The sequence below is a fragment of the Callorhinus ursinus genome, unplaced genomic scaffold, assembly GCF_003265705.2.
Source record: "Callorhinus ursinus isolate GAN/ISIS: 27379988/994484 unplaced genomic scaffold, GSC_fseal_2.0 scaffold9, whole genome shotgun sequence".
Classification (NCBI taxonomy): Eukaryota; Metazoa; Chordata; class Mammalia; order Carnivora; family Otariidae; genus Callorhinus; species Callorhinus ursinus.
In genome coordinates this window covers 60144842-60164947 of record NW_027397071.1, presented here as the reverse complement: position 1 = coordinate 60164947, position 20106 = coordinate 60144842, and the positions used below count along the sequence as shown (strand labels likewise).

Sequence of the window (20106 nt, the reverse complement as noted above, 5' to 3'; positions counted from 1 at the left end):
CATTCTTTTAAAGTATATATTCAGTGGTTTTCAGTATATTCACAAGAGTTGTGCAACCATTACCATTATCTAATTCCAGAACTTTTTTTTTTAAGAGAGGGAGGGGGAGGGGGTAGAAGGAGAGAGAGAGAGAGAGAATCTTAAGCAGGCTCCATGCCCAGAGTGGAGATCAAACACTCGGGGCTCCATCTCACAACCCTGAGATCATGACCTGAGCTGAAATCAAGAGTTGGATGCTTAACCAGCTGAGCCACTCAGGCACCCCCAGAACATTTTTACCACACTGAAAAGAAGCCTGGTACCCATTAGTGGTCACTCCCTAATCTTTCCTCTTCCTATCTTCTGGCAACCACTTATCTACGTTCTGTCTTTAAGGATTTGCCTATTCTGGACATTCATATAAATAGAACCATATAGTATGTGGTCTTTTGTGACTGTCTTCTTTCACTTAGCATAATATTTTCTTTTCTTTTCTTTTCTTTTTTTTTTAAAGATTTTATTTATTTATTTGACAAGGGAGAGAGCACAAGCAGGGGGAGTGGGAGGGGAAGAAGCAGACTCCCCGCTGAGCAGGGAACCCGAAGCGGGGCTTGATCCCAGGACACTGGAATCACGACCTGAGCTAAGGCAGATGCCCAACCAACTGAGCAGCCAGGCACCCCTAGCATAATATTTTCAAGGTTCATCCATATCATAGCATGTATTAGTATGAGCGCCTGTTTTGAGGAATAGAGATGGGCAAGATTAAAAGTTCTATTGATTAGGGTGACCAGTGCATAGAGTAAGAATCTGAGAATAGAGAGAAGGTGTCATACTAGAGAAGTAAGCAGAAACCAAGTCAAACAGAACTATGTTTTAGAGGTATGGACTTTATTCTGAGGGCAGTAGGGTACCACTGAATGTTGTTAAGTACAAAAATATTATAATGAGATTTGTGTTTTGCATCTGCAAAAAAATAGGCTAGATGGACACACAGTGGGGCAAGGAGAATAGTTAGGAATCTTACAAAAATCTGGGCAACAGAAAAATGTGAGATATGGCAGTGGAAATAGAAGTGGATGGACCTGAGAGATTTAAAAGGCAATATTGATAGAAGGGAGAGGAGGGATGGTATCTAGAATGGTATTCAAGGCTTTGAGTTGGTCAGCAGAGTGGATAATGGTGTATGGACTCATTAAGGAATTGGTTAACTAGGTGGGTTTCAGGGTGCTGATCTATAAGGAGTTATAAAATGGCACTGGAAAGTTGATGAGGTGAAAAATGCATTTACCAGAACTCTTAGTAGAATATTGTATGTTGTTTAGAGGAAAACTTTGATAAGGTTCCATAGAAGAAAGTAAGATCCCCTCCCTCATCAGCTTCTTGCTTGAATAATGAGATAGTTCCTAAACTGTACTCTAAGAAGTTCAAAGGCTGTTTTATTGAGTGGGATGTGCAAATTCGAAGTCAGAGCTAAATAGTTCAGTAGAGGAGGGGCAGCTATCAATGCATCTTCTTTTTTGCCTGTCCCTTTTATGGTTCTTACCCTTTCCTTTAGAAAATTTATATAAGATTGGATTAAAGAGTATCAAATTGGGGTGCCTGGGTGGCTTATTTGGTTAAGTGTCCAACTCTTGATTTTGGCTCAGGTCATGATCTTGGTCATCAGATTGAGCCCCATGTTGGGCTCTGCTTAACATTCTCTCTCTTCTTCTCCCTCTGCCCCTTCTTCCCTTAAAAAAAAAAAAAAAAAGTTATCAAATTACTAACCTGTTGCATGTATCTATTCCTATGTAATAAATTACACCAAAACATAGTGGCTTAAAACAACGATTTAATTATTATCTCTTCTGGTTAGGAATTGGCTGGGCTCAGCTAGGTGGTTCTCACTTAGGGTTTCCATGAAGCTGTAGCCAGACAGTGACTGGGTGTTGCTTGAGGCTTGCTCATCTTGAGGCTTGCTCATTCAAATATGTAAAGGTTCATGGGCAAAATCACCTACATATGGCCTTTCCATGTGGTCTCTCTAGCATGATAATTGGATTTCAAGAGTGAGTATCCCAAAAAACTGTGTTACCTTTTACCTAGCTTTAAAAGTTATGTAGTATTCTTTCTGTTTTGCTCTATTTGTTGAGGTAGTCATGAAGTTCTGCCCATGTTTAGAGGAAGGGGACATAAATTTTACCACTCTTGTAAGAAGATCATGTGGGATGGCAGGTACTGGAGCAGATATCTTTGCAAATATAATCTGCAACACCTAAATTGAGAGTCTTGTCTAGACTAGGATAAGGAACCAAGAAAATGACTTTGGAAGATTGAATGCAATTTTGTACATACTGAGTTTAACTCCTTGTTAGACTTATTGGTGAAAATGTTAAGAAGTTAGGTTACTAAGCAGATGCTGACTTTGTTCTGTGGTAAATAGTATTAATCAGAGCCAAGATAGGAAACAGTGTTTAACTGAGAATGTTTTCTAGTTTATCCTTCTTGTTTTCTTATTCTTTTTTTTTTTTAATCCGAGTCCAGGATTGTGGAAATTATAGATTGTTCCCTATTTAACAGTGGTTTGACTTACGATTTTTTAGACTTTAGGATTATGAAAAAGCTGTACACATTCAGTAGAAACCATACGTCAAATTGTGAATTTTGATTTCTTCCCAGGCTAGTGACGTGTGGTATGATACTGTCTTGTGATTCTGGGCAGTGGCAGTGAGCCATGGCTCCCAGGCAGTCATGTGATTGCAAGAGTAAAGAGCTAATACACTTAAAACCATTCTGTACCCATACACCCATTCTCTTTTTTTACTTTCAGTACGATATGCACTGAATTACATTAGATATGCAACACTTTATTATAAAATAAGCTGTTAGATGATTTTGCCCAGCTGTAGGCTAATGTAAGTGTTCTGAGCACGTTTAAGGTAAGCTAGGCTAAGCTATGATGTTTGGTAGGTTACATGTATTAAATGTGTTTTAGACTTAATGATATTTTGAACTTACGATTGGTTTATTGGGACATAATTCCATCATAAATTGAGAAAGATCTGTATTATCTTCATAAATCTCTTCTGTTATAAACATGTCCACATCAGAGATTCTTATAAATTGCTTGCATTTTATATTTTAAACATCATCTTTATTCCTGTCATTTTCCTTATAGGTTTATTTAAAAAAAAATCTTGGTTTTTAAATTTTAGATGATGATTCTTTCTCTTTCCCCATATATAATTAAAATTTTAATCTTCTGTTATATATCCCAGGGAGATGATCTTTTAAAATCCTTGTCTTTCCTGTTTCCTTCCAGTTTTCATGTTCGAAAGTAAAAATTTAAGTAGCTTGGGATTTTTTTTTTTTTTTTTTAATTTTAGAGCGAGAGCCAGGGAGAGGAGCAGAGGGGAAGGAACAAAGGGAGATGGAGAGGGAGAAGGAAAGAAATTTATGCTGAGCCTGGAGCCTGTTGCAGGGCTCCATCTTAGGACCCTGAAATCACAACCTAAGCCAAAACCAAGAGTTGGATGCTTAACTGACTGAGCCACCCAGGCACCCCTAGTTTGGGTTTTTATTAATTGAGATTCATGTATCCTCAGTTCTCTTTCCTGTTATTAACAAATAATAAACATTCATTCCAAGAAAAATTAGGACTATAGAAGATTGAAAAAAATGTAAATCACCCAGACACTACCAAGAGATTCTTTATTATATTTTGGTATATGTTTCTTAAGACCTTTAAGTTTTGGGGCACCTGGCTGGCTCAGTCAGGGGAGTATGCAACTCTTGATCTTGGGGTTGTAGGTTTGAGCCCTATGTTGGGTGTGGAGATTACTTAAAAATAAAATATTTTTTTAAAAAAAACAACTTTTAAGTTTTCCCCAAATATGGAATCTTACCATTTGTACCATTTTATAAATGGCTCCTTTCAATTGACATTTAGATTTTTCCCAATATTTTACTATTTTAACATCAATCTAACAGTTATTCCATATTTTTTATATTTATCCAATTATTTCCTTAAGGTAAATCTCTAGAATGTAGTTATTATGTCAAAGTGCCTGTATTATAGAGTAATGATAAAATTTCCCAGTTATTGTGCTTGATTGGCTCAGTCAGTGGGGCATAGGATTCTTGATCTCCAGGTCATGAGTTCAGGCCGCATGTTGGGTGCGAAGCCTACTTTAAAAAAACAAAACAAAAAACCCAATCAATTATTTAAATCCTTGTCACTTTTTTTTTCTCTTCTACTAGAGAAATTTCTGTTTTTGTTTCGCATGTTTTGCTTACTGTCCCTTTCTCCTACAACACACACATTCACAAATATTTATCAGGGTGGAAGAAAGCTTCATCATGAAGTTGATTATGCCCTGGGTTACAGAAAATGAAGACATAGTCATTGTTCTCAATGAACTGACAGTTCAGTGGGGAGGTATACAGGCATACTGACAATGTAAATTAATTTGGTAAGTGCTGCCATTTGTAGAGAGAAGACATGACATGAGTATAGGATGACTCTTCTAAAACAGCCTGTAAAGAATCAGGGAAGGCTTCCCAGGTTGAGTTGAGAGTGAGTTTGAGTTGAAACTTGGGTAATGAAAATTAGCTAGGCAAAGAAGAGTGGCAAAAGTGTCTCAATATAGGCACAGAACATGCAACGATAGAGAAGCATGATAAAGCATCTCACAAGAAATAGGGGTAGTTTGTATGATTGGAGCTTAGGGAAGTAGTGGGAGAACAGTTTGGAAAAGAGGCAGAGACCAAGTTCTGAAAGAATCTCTATTGCCATGCTAAAAAACTATACTTCATTCTTGGGGGAAGAGATTAAGGGGATATATTCATTAGCTAGAAAAGCACAATCAATCTGGGTAGTATTTGCGGTAACAAATGAAGACCCATCACTGACATCCAGAGATGTGTCCATTAAGTAGGTGAGATAGAAGGGGGATAAGGTGAGAACTGATGAGGGCTTAAAATAAGGCAGTTGTAGAAATAGGAGGGAGATGCATTTAGGAGCTATTTGTCCCACTTGTCATGGGAGATGTGTTATATGCTATACTTAATTAAATCATCCTGGATATTTTGAATACCTCTATATGTGATAAGCACTGTTGGGGTCTTGGAATAAAAGGATGAACAAAGGGTTTCCTGCCTTGAGTGGCTTATCGTTCAGTGGAGTGCAACAGATTGTAAAGGGAGAAATTACCATGTAATGTGAAATGTGTTGTAGATATAAATGTATTATGAGAGCTTAGAGAACTAAGTGATTATTAATTTCACATTAGGAGGTGACATTGAGCAGAATCTTGAAGGCATTCTGTGAAAAATTTTTTCCTTGTATCTTGAACTATATTTAAAACATTTTAGGGGTGCCTGGGTGGCTCAGTCGTTAAGTGTCTGCCTTTGGCTCAGGTCATGATCCCAGGGTCCTGGGATCAAGCCCCGCATCAGGCTCCCTGCTCAGCAGGAAGCCTACTTCTCCCTCTTCCACTCCCCCTGCTTGTGTTCCCTCTCTCACTGTCTCTCTCTGTCAAATAAATAAAATCTAGAAAAAAAAAACATTTTATACTGTATTTTATGTTGTATATCTATCCTGTTACTAAATTTCTTTTGTTCCTTCCAAAAAGCAATTCCATAATGCCAAAAGGCGATGAAAAGGCTCTACCATAAAGTGCTCATTCTGGGCAAAAAGTACTAGATTACTGTCTCTTATTAACTGGAAAGCATGTTTTTACATTGAGGTGAAGGAGGCACTACTTGTTGCTTGTCTATTTGTCTTTCCCTTTGTTTTTCTAGACTATTTCTCTATTTGTTAGAGCATTGGCAACTTTTAAGTCTACTTTTAAGAAAGAATACCATATTGGGACGCCTGGGTGTCTCAGTCTGTTAAGCATCTGCCTTAAGCTCATGTCATGATCTCAGGGTCCTGAGATTGAGTCCCACATCAGGCTCCTTCCTCAGCAGGGAGCCTGCTTCTCCCTCTGCCTGCTGTTCTGTCTGCTTGTGCCCCCCCCAACAAATAAATAAATAAAATATTTTTAAAAAATAAATAATATCATTATATTCCATTATGTGTTCTCAAAAATAAGAATGGAGACTTGTGGCTAAATAAGGATGGATTGATCCCCCTCCCCCACACACTTATTTTCTTTCTTCCCTAAAACTCCACTGAATGATAGGAAGAAACAACAGAAAAGGAAACAACATTGGATGGGAGGTTTCAATGAATGGAAAAAGTAAAATAATAAGTCTTAGAACTAAAGAAGTAATAAATTGTGGAGGGAGATGTGATGAGAAGCAAGTCTATACCCCCACAGAACCTTAGAGAAACTTGTGGAGGCTCTAGGAATCTCCAAAGGCTTAGGTGAGATTTAGTGCTGAAAAAGAAATTGGTTGGAAGTCTGTACAAGGAGTGGTTAGATATGCTGGTATTCTAGCCTAGTTTATGTAGCCAAGTAACGTTATTCTTTGTCCTGCAGGAAACTTAAAGGTTTATTTTTTGGAAGAATTGAATTATGAAAGCTTTGAGTTAAGGAATTCCAGGCATATCAAAAGTTAGCAATGAGGTACAGTGTTGAAAGTAGATCGACTAAGGGAAATGTAGTGTGAAGTCACAAATGTAAAGTTGAGAGCAGTCTCCTTGTGTGATTTTCCTCTAGACACATTTAAGCTTCTTGGGGGTAACGTATGGAGTTAGGTAGGCAGTTGGATTTAATCAGACTTAAGGCTTTGCCAGCTGAGGCTAAAGGTCAGAGGGATAAAATTCCAGAAGAAAAACCTGTGATGTTTGAGACAGTTACATAATATTATTGGACTTGCCTCATAGATCAAAATAGATACAGACATACAGGATTTGACTTTGAATCTATAGAATTAATTTTATTTGTTAAAAAAAAACTTCAGTTAAATAGTTTAATTGGAGGTGAGGACCTTACTTTTGCCTTATCCATTTTGATCTTGGTACTTCTACCTCATATAGCCATTTCCTATTTCTGATATGATTAATTCCTTATTTGATAGATGTAAGCCCGTTTCTTAGTATCAGCAGCACCTCTCATTTAGAAAATGTAACAAATACATATTTTTTTTCAAGTTCTCAAGATAGGAAAATCTTTCACCAGTGATTTTCGTTCCATATTTTTTTTTAAGATTTTATTTATTTATTTGACAGAGAGAGACACAGTGCAAGAGAGAACATAAGCAGGGGGAGAGGGAGAGGGAGAAACAGGCTTCCCGCCGAGCAGGGAGCCCGATGCGGGGCTCGATCCCGGGATCCTGGGATCATGACCTGAGCCGAAGGCAGACACTTAACGACTGAGCCACCCAGGTGCCCCCATTCCATATTTTTTATTGGTCTCTGGGAACTTGAATTTTAGCTTTTTCCTTATTCTCTAATTTTTTAGTTAAGTACATTATTTTCACGTCAGATAATGGAATTATATTTGCAGTAGTGCCAGGAAAATTTATTTTAGTGACTATTATCTTTAAAATTAAGTGATGTTCATTAGATCATCTCTAAGATACTTTCCTGTTCTGAAAATGCTATGATTATACGTTAGGTATTTTATATGGATAATGTGAGATTTTTTTTTTTTTTAAGATTTATTTGAGAGAGAGAATGAGAGAGAGAGTGCACATGAGAAGGGGGAGGGTCAGAGGGAGAGGCAGACTCCCCGCTGAGCAGGGAGCCCGATGTGGGACTCGATCCCGGGACTCCAGGATCATGACTTGAGCCGAAGGCAGTTGCCCAACCAACCGAGCCACACAGACACTAAGATAATGTGAGATTCTTAATTTATTCTGATTACAATTACTAATCTTGTTCAAGGCTAAATTAGGCTCTTAAAGAGTTTCAAGTTATCTCTGAGCAGCTTCAGAGGTATTTAAATTGGACTACTGTAACTTCATGGATATTGTCATATATTCAGAAGAAGGAAATAACATTTGAGGAAGCTTTGGCCGCTTTGTTTTTTGCATACCCCTGACAATAAAGGTTAATATTGGGCTAATAGATCCATTGCTTCTAAACAGTGGAAGAGGACTGGAATCATAAAAGATTCCATTTGGAGGAAAAACGGTTGTTTGGCAATAAAAATCTCAATGGGAAGCCTCTGAATCTCAGTTTAAGGATTCTGTATGGACAGAAAAAAAAAAATCCCACATTCTAGTGAAGTAGCAGTTTTACTAGCTTTGGATTCTTGGAGGGCCTATTGTAATACAAAATAAGTGGTATTTTTATGAATTAACATAGTTAAAACCATTGGGTAGAAAGTGCCTGCCTTTGATGTTTCACTTTGTATTTTCCATTGAAAATAAGAAATGTTAGGGGCGCTTGGGTGGCTCAGATGGTTAAGCATCTGCCTTCAGCTCTGGTCATGATCCCAGGGTTCTGGGATCGAGCCCCATGTCAGGCTTCCTGCTCAGCGGGAAGTCGGTTTCTCCCTCTACTGCTCCCCCTGCTTGTACTCTCTCACTCTTTCTGTTGAATAAATAAATAAAATCTTAAAAAAAAAAAGAAAATAAGAAATGTTAAAAAATTCTTAACTGTTATTGAAATGTTTAACTTTTGGTCTTCTTACACAATAAAATGTGTCTGCTACATTTCATGTTGGCCAGGTCTTTGATTCTGAAGATGTAATTGTAATTTATTACTTAAGCCCATAGCTCTCATTTGTTTGGCTATGATAGGTTTATATGAAGAAAATTAGGACTTACTGCTTTAGCAAATGTAATGAGCAATGTGTTTTTTTTTTCTTTAGGATCAAACAGAGCATACTGAATCAGCAGGACTGGCTGGTGGTGCGGCAGGCATCATGAGTAAGCACAGGGAAGTCTGTTCCTTATCACGTGTGTAAGGGGAAAAAGGTAAGAAAACCAGTGTTCTGTTTCTATTAGAGATTGAATTTAAGAAAACAACTAAAAAAAAAAAGAAAACAACTAAATCTATAGAAAATTTCATGTATATATGCTGCTGGCTTCATTTTTAACATTGTCTCTTGTTAAATCAGGAGTGTGGTTTTAAAAAAAGACTTAAATCCAGAGCAAAGGGTATTTTTAAATTACTGTTGAATTATGTCAAAAATTCTAATTTCTCCTGCCAGTGCTTGGCTTTTTCTTTTTGGAGTCATCTTCCACTTTGAGGATAGAAAGGTAATTTCAGCATGAAAAAGAACATGGATTTGAGAGCAATATTGTTAAGAGAAGAAAAATCCAATTAATCTTATTTCTATTTCTTAATCATCATGCAAGAGTTAAAACAATTAAAGCTAATTTGGGGCAGGGAATCAGAAATATAGATTTAATTAAATTTTTTTACTTTGTATTTTTAGACTAATTGTGAAGAGCTATAATTTCCAGCAGAAAATTGGAAGTATTTTACTAATTCTTGTAGAGCAGGAATCATTGATTTTTTTTTCCTGACTAGGAATCATGTGATTTCTTTCAGGGTTTACAATTACTGAAGGGGTAGAAAATGGTGGTGGGGGTGGAGGGTATGTGGGTGAGATTAGTTTCAGAAACTGATTATGCCATTCACTAATGGCATGTTGCATACTCTGGTTGAGTTCTTTGATTTTTCATGTAAGCTTTGAGGATAGAGGGATGGACCTGACAGTGTGTGATAGGAGACTGAGTTCTTTTTCTCTTTAGTTGAGGGTGGAGTGGAGTGGCACTCAGCAGTGCCTTCCCCATCAAAACTTTTGGGCCTGCAGCTGGAAGAGTATTTCTTGTACCCTAGCTACCTCATGTGAGGGTGTGTGAAGGGAGTGCCCTTTTCTGCCTTTACTGGGTGAAATCTTATTCTTCAGGCATTAATTACCTCTTTAGGAAGTTCTCAATCCACTGCAAAAACTATCAACAATAATAAATAGTAAATAATAAGGGGTAATCAGTTATTAGAATATTTGTCGTAGTAGCCCAGAAATACACCCCCGCCTCAGTCTGATTTAGCTTCACCTCTTCCTTGGCTTCCTAGCACTCAGTGCATATATCAGTTGACACAGTGGTTTTTTTTTTTTTTTTTTGACACAGTGTTTTATATTTTAAGTTTACTCATCCGTCTCCCCTATGAGACATTAGGCACTGTTAGGTCAGGGACATTGTCATATTTGTCATTTAATCTAATGACTGGGACAGTGCCTGGAACACAGATGCTCAGTAATGTTTGGTACATGAATATACACTGTTCATTGTAATTAGTAGATAGCATAAAGAGGATGTACCAGTGAAGAAAACATAAAAGGAGCAATCAAATCAGTGCTTTAAAAGTGGGACCCCCTAAGACTGAGATTCAAGAGAGTGTCCAAAAGGACTCTAGTCAATAGAATAAAAAAGAAGAGGTCTAGAAGCCCAACAACAAATGAAGAGGTCCTCAGGAAGGAGCTGTACTAAATTAAGTAATTATGTCTTTTTTGAGATATAGAGGTATAATATTTAGTGACTTCTATTTTGAGTAAGAGTTGGATGCTTTTATAAGAAGACAAGTAAAGAATCCTGACATAAGGGGCACCTGGCTGGCTCAGTTGGTGGAGCATATGACTCTTGATCTCAGGGTCGTGAGTTCAAGCCCCACATTAGGTGTGGAGCCTACTTAAAATTAATTAATTTAAAAATGAATCCTGATATAGGATTTAAATCCTCTGGGAGACCCAGCTTATGTGGTGGGAAGACTGCCCCCCTCCCAAGTCCTCAGGAGACCACAGGTTATTCTTTGGAAGATGAAACTGAAGATGCTCGACTTGGGGACCCTAAACATAACAGATCAGGGATGAGGCACCATAGGAAAGCTGAGGGATTAAGGAAAATCCTTTATATTGAAAAGTGAGACCCTTCCCCCTCACTCCCTCTACTTTTCTTTCAGAAGGTAATTGCCTGGTATTATATCTTTTTCCTCCCTTATAGAAGATTACATGAGTCCTCCCCGGAGTCTAAAGAAAAGACTTATCTATACTGGCATTTAGAGGTCTCCCAGTGAGATAGCTGTGTTCCCACCTGATCAACATGCAGTGGGAGCCTCCTGGTTGAGAAGCCAAGTATGCAGATCTTGCAGTTGGCTTTTAGTAGTTCCATTTATTCAATAAATAGGCATTTGGGGATAGCGTCCAATGAGAAAGAGAGCAAAAGTACAAAAGAGGAACTTGAAGGAAATAATACTGGAAATAGAAGAAAGTTTGAGAAAAAAACCCAAAAAACAATAGGTAATTACTAATTGCATCAAACAGGTAAGAGAAGAAATTATATTCATGAAATGAGATGCCGTAAAAATCATTAGAAAAAGAAAGTGCTCTGGAAATTTAAAATATGATAGACATTTTTGGTGCATTTAAAAAAATTTAGGGGCACTTGGGTGGCTCAGTCATTGAGCGTCTGCCTTCGGCTCAGGTCATGATCCCGGGGTCCTGGGATCGAGTCCCGCATTGGGTTCCTTGCTCCGCGGGAAGCCTGCTTCTCCCTCTCCCACTCCCCCTGCTTGTGTTCCTGCTCTCGCTGTGTCTCTCTCTGTCAAATAAATAAATAAATAAAAATATAAAAAATAAAAAAATAAAAAAATTTAAACTATCTCAAGCTTATAGAAAAGTCACAAGTACAAAGAACTTTTTTTCTCTGAACCATCTGAGAATAAGTTGCTAGCTGCTGCATGCCCCATCCTCTTTGAAACTGTTTCTGGCAAACAAGGTCATTCTCCTACATAACCACAATACATTCATCAAAATCAGGAAATTAATTTTGATTCATTACTACCATCTAATTCTCAGATCTTATTCAAGTTTTGCCAGATGTACAAATAATGTCCTCTATATCAAGAGGATCTAGTTTAGAATCACATGTTGCATTTAGTTGTCATGTTTCTGTAGTCTCCTTCCATTTGGAACAGTTCTGCAGTCTTTGACTCTTTTGACCTTGACACTTTTGAAGATTGCAGACCAGTTATTTTGTAGAATGTTCCTCAGTTTTGGTTTGTCTGATGTTTCCTCTTGACTAGATTCAGGTTATGCATTTTTGCGGGAATATCACAGAAGTGGTGCTATTTTTGTTTTTAATTAATATATTTTATTTTTTTAGAGCAGTTTCAGGTTCATAGCAAAATGGAGCAGAAATTAAAGGTTGTTCCCATAACCCCCTGACTGCCCCCACCCCCTACCTCACCTCTCCCGATATTGACATTGCTGTGTCCTTTTCATTGCAGCCTATCAAAGAGCACAGATTTCCATTTGTCACATTACTGATGATGCTCACTTTGATACTTGTGTAAGCTGGTGTCTGCCAGGCTTTGCTGCTCAAGTTACTCTTTTTTTGCTTTGGTAATTAGTATTTTTATGGAGAGGAACTTTGAAGCTATGTAAATATCCCTTCCCCATCATACTTGGGACTCATTCATTCATATTGCAAAGACTCATTGTTCTCTTTTTTATTCAGTGGGCTATAATCCATTGCTATCTTTATTTATTTTGATTTTCTTATTTAGCCTGTGGGAACTCCTTCAGGCTGGTTTCTTTGTCCTTTTGACATGTCTCCATCATTCTTGGAGCATATATACTTGCTTTCCAGTGCACAAGATACTCAAGATTGTTCTTTTTTTTTTTTTTAATTGGAATGTAATTCACATACCATAAAATTCATTCTTTTAAAGTGTGTATAGAGTCCAATGGTTTTTATATATTTACGGAGCTGTGCAGTCATCACCACTGTGTAGTTCCAGAACATTTTTATCACCCCCAAAAGAAATCTTATATCCATTAGTAGTCACTTCCTGTTTCCCTCCCAGTTCCCCCCAGCACCTGACAATCATGAATTAATTTTCTATTTCTATGGATTTGCCTATTCTGGTTAGTCCATACAAATGGAATCATATATAGCTTTTTGTGTGTGCTTCTTTACCTTAGTATTTCCAAAATTTATTCATGTTGTAGTATACAGCAGTACGACATCTATTTTTATTGCCCTATAATATTCCACTTTGTTGATATACCATCCCACACTTTATTCATTCATTTATCATTGACATATATTTTGGTTTTTCCACCTTTTGGCTGTTGTGAATGATGTTGCTTTGAGCATTTGGGGATGAGTTTTTGTGTGAATATGTTTCCATTTCTCTTGGGTATAAACCTAGGAGTGGAAGAGCTATGCCATAAGGTAACACTGTTTAACTTTTTGAGGAACTGCCAAACTGTTTCCCAAAGTTGCAACATCATTTTACTTTCCTTCTAGTAATGTGTGACAACTCATATTTCCCTACATCCTCATCAAAGCTCTTGTATTTTTTCTACTCCAGCTGTGGAGTCGGCCATTTCTCTGTGGAGTCCTGCTTCCTTTCAGTGGGTAACAATACTTAGAAACCAAATCTGGTGCGATGGATATGCTCATTGCTACTTGAAGTAGAGATGGAGTTTTGCTGCTCCAAAATCCTGTGCACAGAGCTAGAAAATATACCTGTGTGTGTGTGCAGACACACACATTTACATCTATATCTGTTGTGCACAGACACACACACATTTACATCTATATCTGTTGTGCACAGACACACACACATTTACATCTGTATCTGTTGCTATAAGTGTCCGTGTTTCTTGAAGTCTATGAGTTCATACTGATATCTCAAATTCCAAACCAACACTGTGGGGTTCTTTCTAGTTTTCACCTTTTGTTCATTTAACTCTCTTCTCTAACAGTGAGAAACCTTGCTCCTGTTGCCCTTCATGTAGTCACTTATTTGATCTATCTCTGCATGTAACCAATCTCCTATCACCTTCTCCTTCCCCTGGCCCTTCTTATCCTGCTCAGGCTCTGACCTGCCACTCTGGACTGCACTCTTACATCTCCTCCTCACCCCTCCTGCATATGGACTCTTCTCATCCCCAAGCCAGACCATCCCCTTCATGTGGATGCATTCCTCACCTCTCTTGGGCTCTGACTCTCCATGCTGCACTGTCCTGCACAGATGGCTTCCTCACCCTGCTGGGTCTTTGACGCCTTATGTTGGGCCACTAACACAAGGACATCTATTTTACCACACTTGGGCTCTGACTCCCCCTTACACAGATGCTGTCTTCATCCTGCTCCCATGTCTACTGAATTTTTCATAACTTTTTCCCTTTTATTATTTTTTTTAACTTTCTATTTTGTAGTAATTATAGACCCCCAGGAAGTTGTAAAAGTAGTATAAAGAGTTCCTGTGTACCCTTCATTTACCCAGTTTTTCTCATTGGTTACATCTTACATAACTTAGAAAACATAAAAACCAGGAAATTGACATTTTATTTATCCATTCATCAGTTGATAGATATTTAGTTGTTAGCACCTTTTGGCTGTTATAAATAAAGCTGCTGTGAGCATATTCATGAATGTGTATCTCTCCCATTTGTCACATGTAGATTTGTATAACCACCATTGCAGTTGAAGCTTAACGACTGAGCCACCCAGGTGCCCGCAGTTGAAGCTATAGCACAATTCTGTCACCGCAGAGATCTCCCTTATATTTTTTTCTTTATAGTCACGTGCACCCCTGTCTCCCTACTTTCTCATATTTAATGACTTTTTAAAATTAAAAACATTACAAGTCACAGGAAGAGCTGAGTAAGCGTAGAGATAAACCATGTTATAGTCAGGAATAGAAAGACTTAATATCATTCCCAATCATGAGTGAGGGGCAGGGTAGGAATTCTAATTTCTGAAAGTTGATTTTATTGGCATTCTGTTCCATCCTGTTCCATTACTGAGTCTTGGAGCCACTTAGGATAGTTTTTTCCCCAGCTCCTGGCTTTATTCAGAGAGCCCAGTATGGCCCCTTCCACTGCAGAAGCTTCTGTTAAGTTTGCAGCCAGTAATTCCCATCCTCCCTGCTAGCTTCTGAATCCTAGGCCTGTTGCTGTCTAGTTTTGTAACCCCTGTGGACTGACATCCTTGAGTTTTCACTTATTGCTGTGGCTTGCTTGCTTCTTGGTTTATGTATATTTCCCTTTCTTGCTTTTGAATTTGTATAAACTATTTTAAAATAATCTATTTTTTCTACAATTTCTATATTCAGAGTGAAAAGGAATGCTTCCTACCACCAGCTCAGTATTGTTTTTCTTTTGAAAAATTTTAAGCCTATAGAAAAATTGAAAAATAATACAATAAAGACCCATATATCCTTTACCTAGATTCATCAGTTTTTACCATTTTGCTTCTTTTTTGAACACCTCTCTTCCTCTCTCCCTCCTTTCTCTTTTCCCTCTCCTCCCCCACACTCATACACCCGTTCATATACTTTTCTTTTTCTGAATCATTTGAAAGTTAAATACAGATAATACATGGGGTACCTGGGTGGCTCAGTTGTTAAGCGTCTGCCTTCGGCTCAGGTCATGGTCCCAGGGTCCTGGAATCGAGCCCTGCATCTGGCTCCTGCTCAGCAGGAAGCCTGCTTCTCCCTCTCCCACTCCCCCTGCTTGTGTTCCCTCTCTTGCTGTCTTTCTCTGTCAAATAAATAAAATCTTAAAAAAAAAATACAGATAATACAATACTTCTTCCCTAAATAGTGAGCAGACATTTCTGAAGAGTAAGGACATTCTCCTACAAAATAAAATACCATTATCACATCTAAGAAAAAGATTATTAATTTATTGTATCACCCAATATATAGTCCAGATTTCTTGGATTGTCCTCTAAATGTGATTTTTTGCTGTGTACGTATATATATGTGTTTTCTTGATCTAGGACCCCATCAGTGTTCGTGCATGGCATTTGGTTATTTAATCTCTTTAGTCTCTTTTAATTTAGAGTGATGGGGTTTTTTTTGTTTGTTTTCAAGATTTTATTTATTTATTTGTCAGAGAAAGAGAGCAGAAGCAGGGAGAGCTGCAGGCAGAACAGGCAGAGCAGGCAGAGGGAGAAGCAGGCTCCCGACTGAGCCAGGAGCCCGATGCGGAACTTGATCCCAGGACCCTGGGATCATGACCTGAGGCAAAGGCAGATGCTTAACCAGCTGAGCCACCCAGGCATCCCTGGAATGATGGTTTTTTTAACACTGAATTTTTGGAAAGTTCAGAACAGTTGTCTTAATGGAATGCCTTACATTCTAGATTTGTCAAATTGTTTCTTCAGGATTCAATTAAGGTTAAACATTTTTGGCAAGAATACTGTGTTGGTATGTCTTAAACTTCTCATTGCATCACATCAAGAGATGCATCATGTTAGACTTTTTAACATGTTAAACTATACTTAACTATTGTTAAACAGTTGGTGATGCTAAGTTTGATCATTTGGTTTAGGTAGTGATTTTTTACTTTTTACAATAAACATGTATTTTCTCCTTTGTGATTATCTGTGGACTACTACTTTGAGACACTGTGAATATTTTCTTCCCCAATAGCCGTTTATCTAAAGGCTTTAGCATTCATTTTTGATGCTGGCCTGAATCATTAATTATCATCGGAGTTCAGTACAGCTTCTTGACCAGCTGTTTATACAACAGTCCCTGCTTATCTATGGGGAATATGTTCCAAGACCCCCAGTGGTACCTAAAATTACTGATAGTACCAAAACCTAAATATACTGTTTTTTTCCTATACATGCATACCTATGATAAAGTTTAATTTATAATTTAGATAAAGTAAGAGATTAACACCAGTAACTACTAATAAAATGAACAATTATAACAATATACTGCAATAAAATTTATGTGAATGTACTATCGGGCTTCCCATTGCTTAAAGTAATACAATACCTTTCTCAGACTGGCATTCCAGGGCTTGCATAATATGATGCCTATCTACCTTTCCATCTGTGTCCTGATGTTAAGTATATAAATTCTTGATCCAGTTTCACTGATCCCTCAATAATTGCCCACCCTAGATAACTCCTTGTATGTCTCTCCCTGTTTGAAATTTCACTTCTATATCTTGCCATCTGGAATATCTGTTAAAATTTTTCCATCCTTCTGGACCCAGCTCAAATCCATAAATAAAGCCTTCCTTGACCATCCAGATGGTGATCCTGCCCATTTCTTGAACTTTTATAGTACTTACTCTGTAACACTTATCTGTTAATTTCAACCGACAAATTAATCAAGTAGTACTTTGTGTCTCTTGTACTGTGTTGTTATTAAAATCATTTATTATGTTACTTTTCTTATTTAGCATTGTTTACCATTAATTAAGTTATAAGCCTCTGATGTTAAGGATGATGTCTGAGAATTCAACTGATTATAATACCCTGCATACAGTAGATGCACAATAAATATGTTGGATCCAATTATTTATTAATATTTTATATATAATTACGAAATGCTGAGTATTGTAGGTGTATATTAAATGTGCTAGATTGTGTGTTGTGAGAAATTTCGTTCATGCTCTTAGCATTAGAAAGTTTAAATATGCAGTTTTTATCAAAATAAGATGGCATGTATACGAACATGATTTTGAACTATAAATCGTGACACACAAAAGATAGATTTAAGAAAAACTTTTAAGGGATTATTATGCAGCCTATTTGTCTACCTAAACTTAAATTATTTAACAGGAGCCAATCAATAAATAAAAGTTGATTGAATGAATAATCATGAGGAAATACTTGAATAAATCCATTAAATCTCCTGAGCTTTTCTTTTTAAATTGGTAAAATGAAAGAAATAATATTCACACTTTTATGTATCTCAGAGGAGAAACACTATAAGTCAAAGAAAACTCACCACATTTTATATTTACCTTAAATTTTGTAATAGGATATTACATTTTTTATTTTCCCTCTTATGTTTTCCTTACTCAGACATTTTAGGGGAATTGTGATATTATCTCCCCTCGATCTGCCTCCCTATATGCCAGTAAGAAGCCAAACAGAATTTTCAGTTTGGGAAGAACATTTTGAGAAATTAAGGAGATAAATAAATATGGGGATCATTATAATAGAGGGGGGAAAATGGGATAGTATTTATTGAACAACTATGTGCTCTTGGCATTCTGTTAAGTGGGTGACACACCGAGTATATGTGCCCACAGAATGCTTTTAGATGAATTAACACCAAGAAAGACTTAGAAATGGTACTTGAAAAAAAGAGGTTTAAAAAGAAAAACCAAGGGGTGGGACGCCTGGGTGGCTCAGTCGGTTAAGCGTCTGCCTTTGGCTCAGGTCATGATCCCAGGGTCCTGGGATCGAGTCCCGCATCGGGCTCCTTGCTCAGCAGGGAGCCTGCTTCTCCCTCTGCTGCTCTTCCTGCTTGTGCTCTCTCTCACTATGTCAAATAAATAAATAAAACCTTAAAAAAATTAAAAAAAAGAAAAAAAGAAAAACCAAGGAGTGTTTGCCTGGCTCAGTCAGTAGAGCGTTCGACTTGATCTCTGGGTCTTGAGTTCAAGCACAATGTCGGGTGTGGAGATTATTTCAAAAAGAATCTATTAAAAAGAATAACCAAATCAGAATCATCATTAACATTTTGGAACTGATATCCTGTATCCCCATGCTTGCTTGAACTTTCTTGTTCCATTTGGGAACAATTCTTTAAAAGCTTTCTTTTCAGGGCACCTGGGTGGCTCAGTTGGTTAAGCGGCTGCCTTCAGCTCAGGTCATGATCCCAGAGTTCTGGGATCAAGCCCCACGTGGGGCTCTCTGTTCAGCGGGGAGCCTGCTTCTCCCTATCCCTTTGTCTGCTGCTTCCCCTGCTTGTGCTCTCTCACTCTCTGTCAAATAAATAAATAAAATCTTTAAAAAAAAATAAAAGCTTTCTTTTCAAATAGAAATGTAGTTTTATCTCAAAGAAATGATTTCTCTCTCGACATCTGGACTTTATCTTTTTTTTTTCTTTCTTTGGACTTTATCTTTTGAAACATCCTATTCAAATGCATCAAGTTTGTCTTCTGTAATTATATTTTGATTATTGTCAGCTTATAGGTTTCTAGACTTTATTAGCTTAAAGATCTTAGAATACCTCTAGTGGGATGATAAATTTTTATAGTGTACCATGGTCTGAATAGATTTATAAGAGATTTTATTCTTATATATTTAAGATTTATAAATTATATAAATATTTTTTATGCATAAATCTATATTTTTCACTTTTTTCCAGTTTATTGAGATATAATTGACAACGTTGTATTAGTTTAAGGTGTACAACATAATGATTTATGTATATATTGGTAATAATTATCACAATAAGTTTAGTTAATATCAGTCACTTCACACATAGTTGTGCTATGTGTATTTTCATTTCTTTTTTTTTACAGATTTTATTTATTGACAAAGAGAAACACAGCGAGAGAAGGAACACAAGCAGGGGGAATTGGAGAGGGAGAAGCAGGCTTCCCTCTGAGCAGGGAGCCCAATGTGGGGCTCGATCCCAGGACCCTGGGATCGTGACCTGAGCTGAAGGCAGCCACTTAACGACTGAGCCACCCAGGTGCCCCTGTATTTTCATTTTTTTAAATAAATACCTAGCAGAGGAATTGCTGAATCATATGGTAGTTCTATATTTAATTTTTTGAGGAACCTCCATACTCTTTTTTCATACAGTTTGCATTCCCACCAACAGGGTACAAGGGTCCCTTTTTCTCTACGTCCTCGCCAACACTTGTTATTTCTTCTTATCTTTTTTATAATAGCCATTCAAACTGGTGTGTTTGATTGTGGTTTTCATTTGCATTTGTCTGGTGATCAGTCATGTTGAGCATCTTTTCATGTGTCTTTTGGCTGTCTGTGTGTTTTTTAATTGGATTGTTTGGGGTTTTTTTGCAGCCAAGTTGTATGAGTTCTGAATGTATTTTGGATATTAACCCTTATTGGATATATGATTTGCAAATATTTTCTCCCATTCAGTAGGTTGCTTTTCATTTTGTTGATGGTTTCCTCAGCTGTGCAGAAGCTTTTTATTTTGGTGTAGTTCCGCCTGTTTATTTTTGCTTTTCTTGCCTTTGCTTTTGGAGTCAAATACAAAAACTCCTCTCTAAGACCAATGTCAAAGAGCTAATTACTGCCTTATGGTTTCAGGTCTTATGTTCAAGTCCTTAATCCATGTTGAATAAAGTTGACCTTTGTGTTAAGCTGATCTTTTTGTATGGTATAAGATAGGTGTATGGTTTCATTCTTTTGCATGTGGCTGTCCAGCTTCCCCAACACCACTTATTGAAGAAATTATCCTTTCTTATATATTGTTGGCTCCTTTGTCATAAATTA

General features: G+C 37.3%; 1 protein-coding gene across 2 annotated transcripts in view; it reads left to right on the top strand.

Moving 5' to 3' along the window:
- Positions 1-20106, top strand: part of ZFYVE9 (zinc finger FYVE-type containing 9) — a 180384-nt gene that overhangs the window by 51748 nt on the left and 108530 nt on the right. For both annotated transcript variants that reach the window (XM_025871611.2, XM_025871610.2), the window contains exon 2: positions 8727-8832. The gene's annotated coding sequence lies outside the window, so the exon portion shown is untranslated. The remainder of the gene's footprint in view (positions 1-8726; positions 8833-20106) is intronic.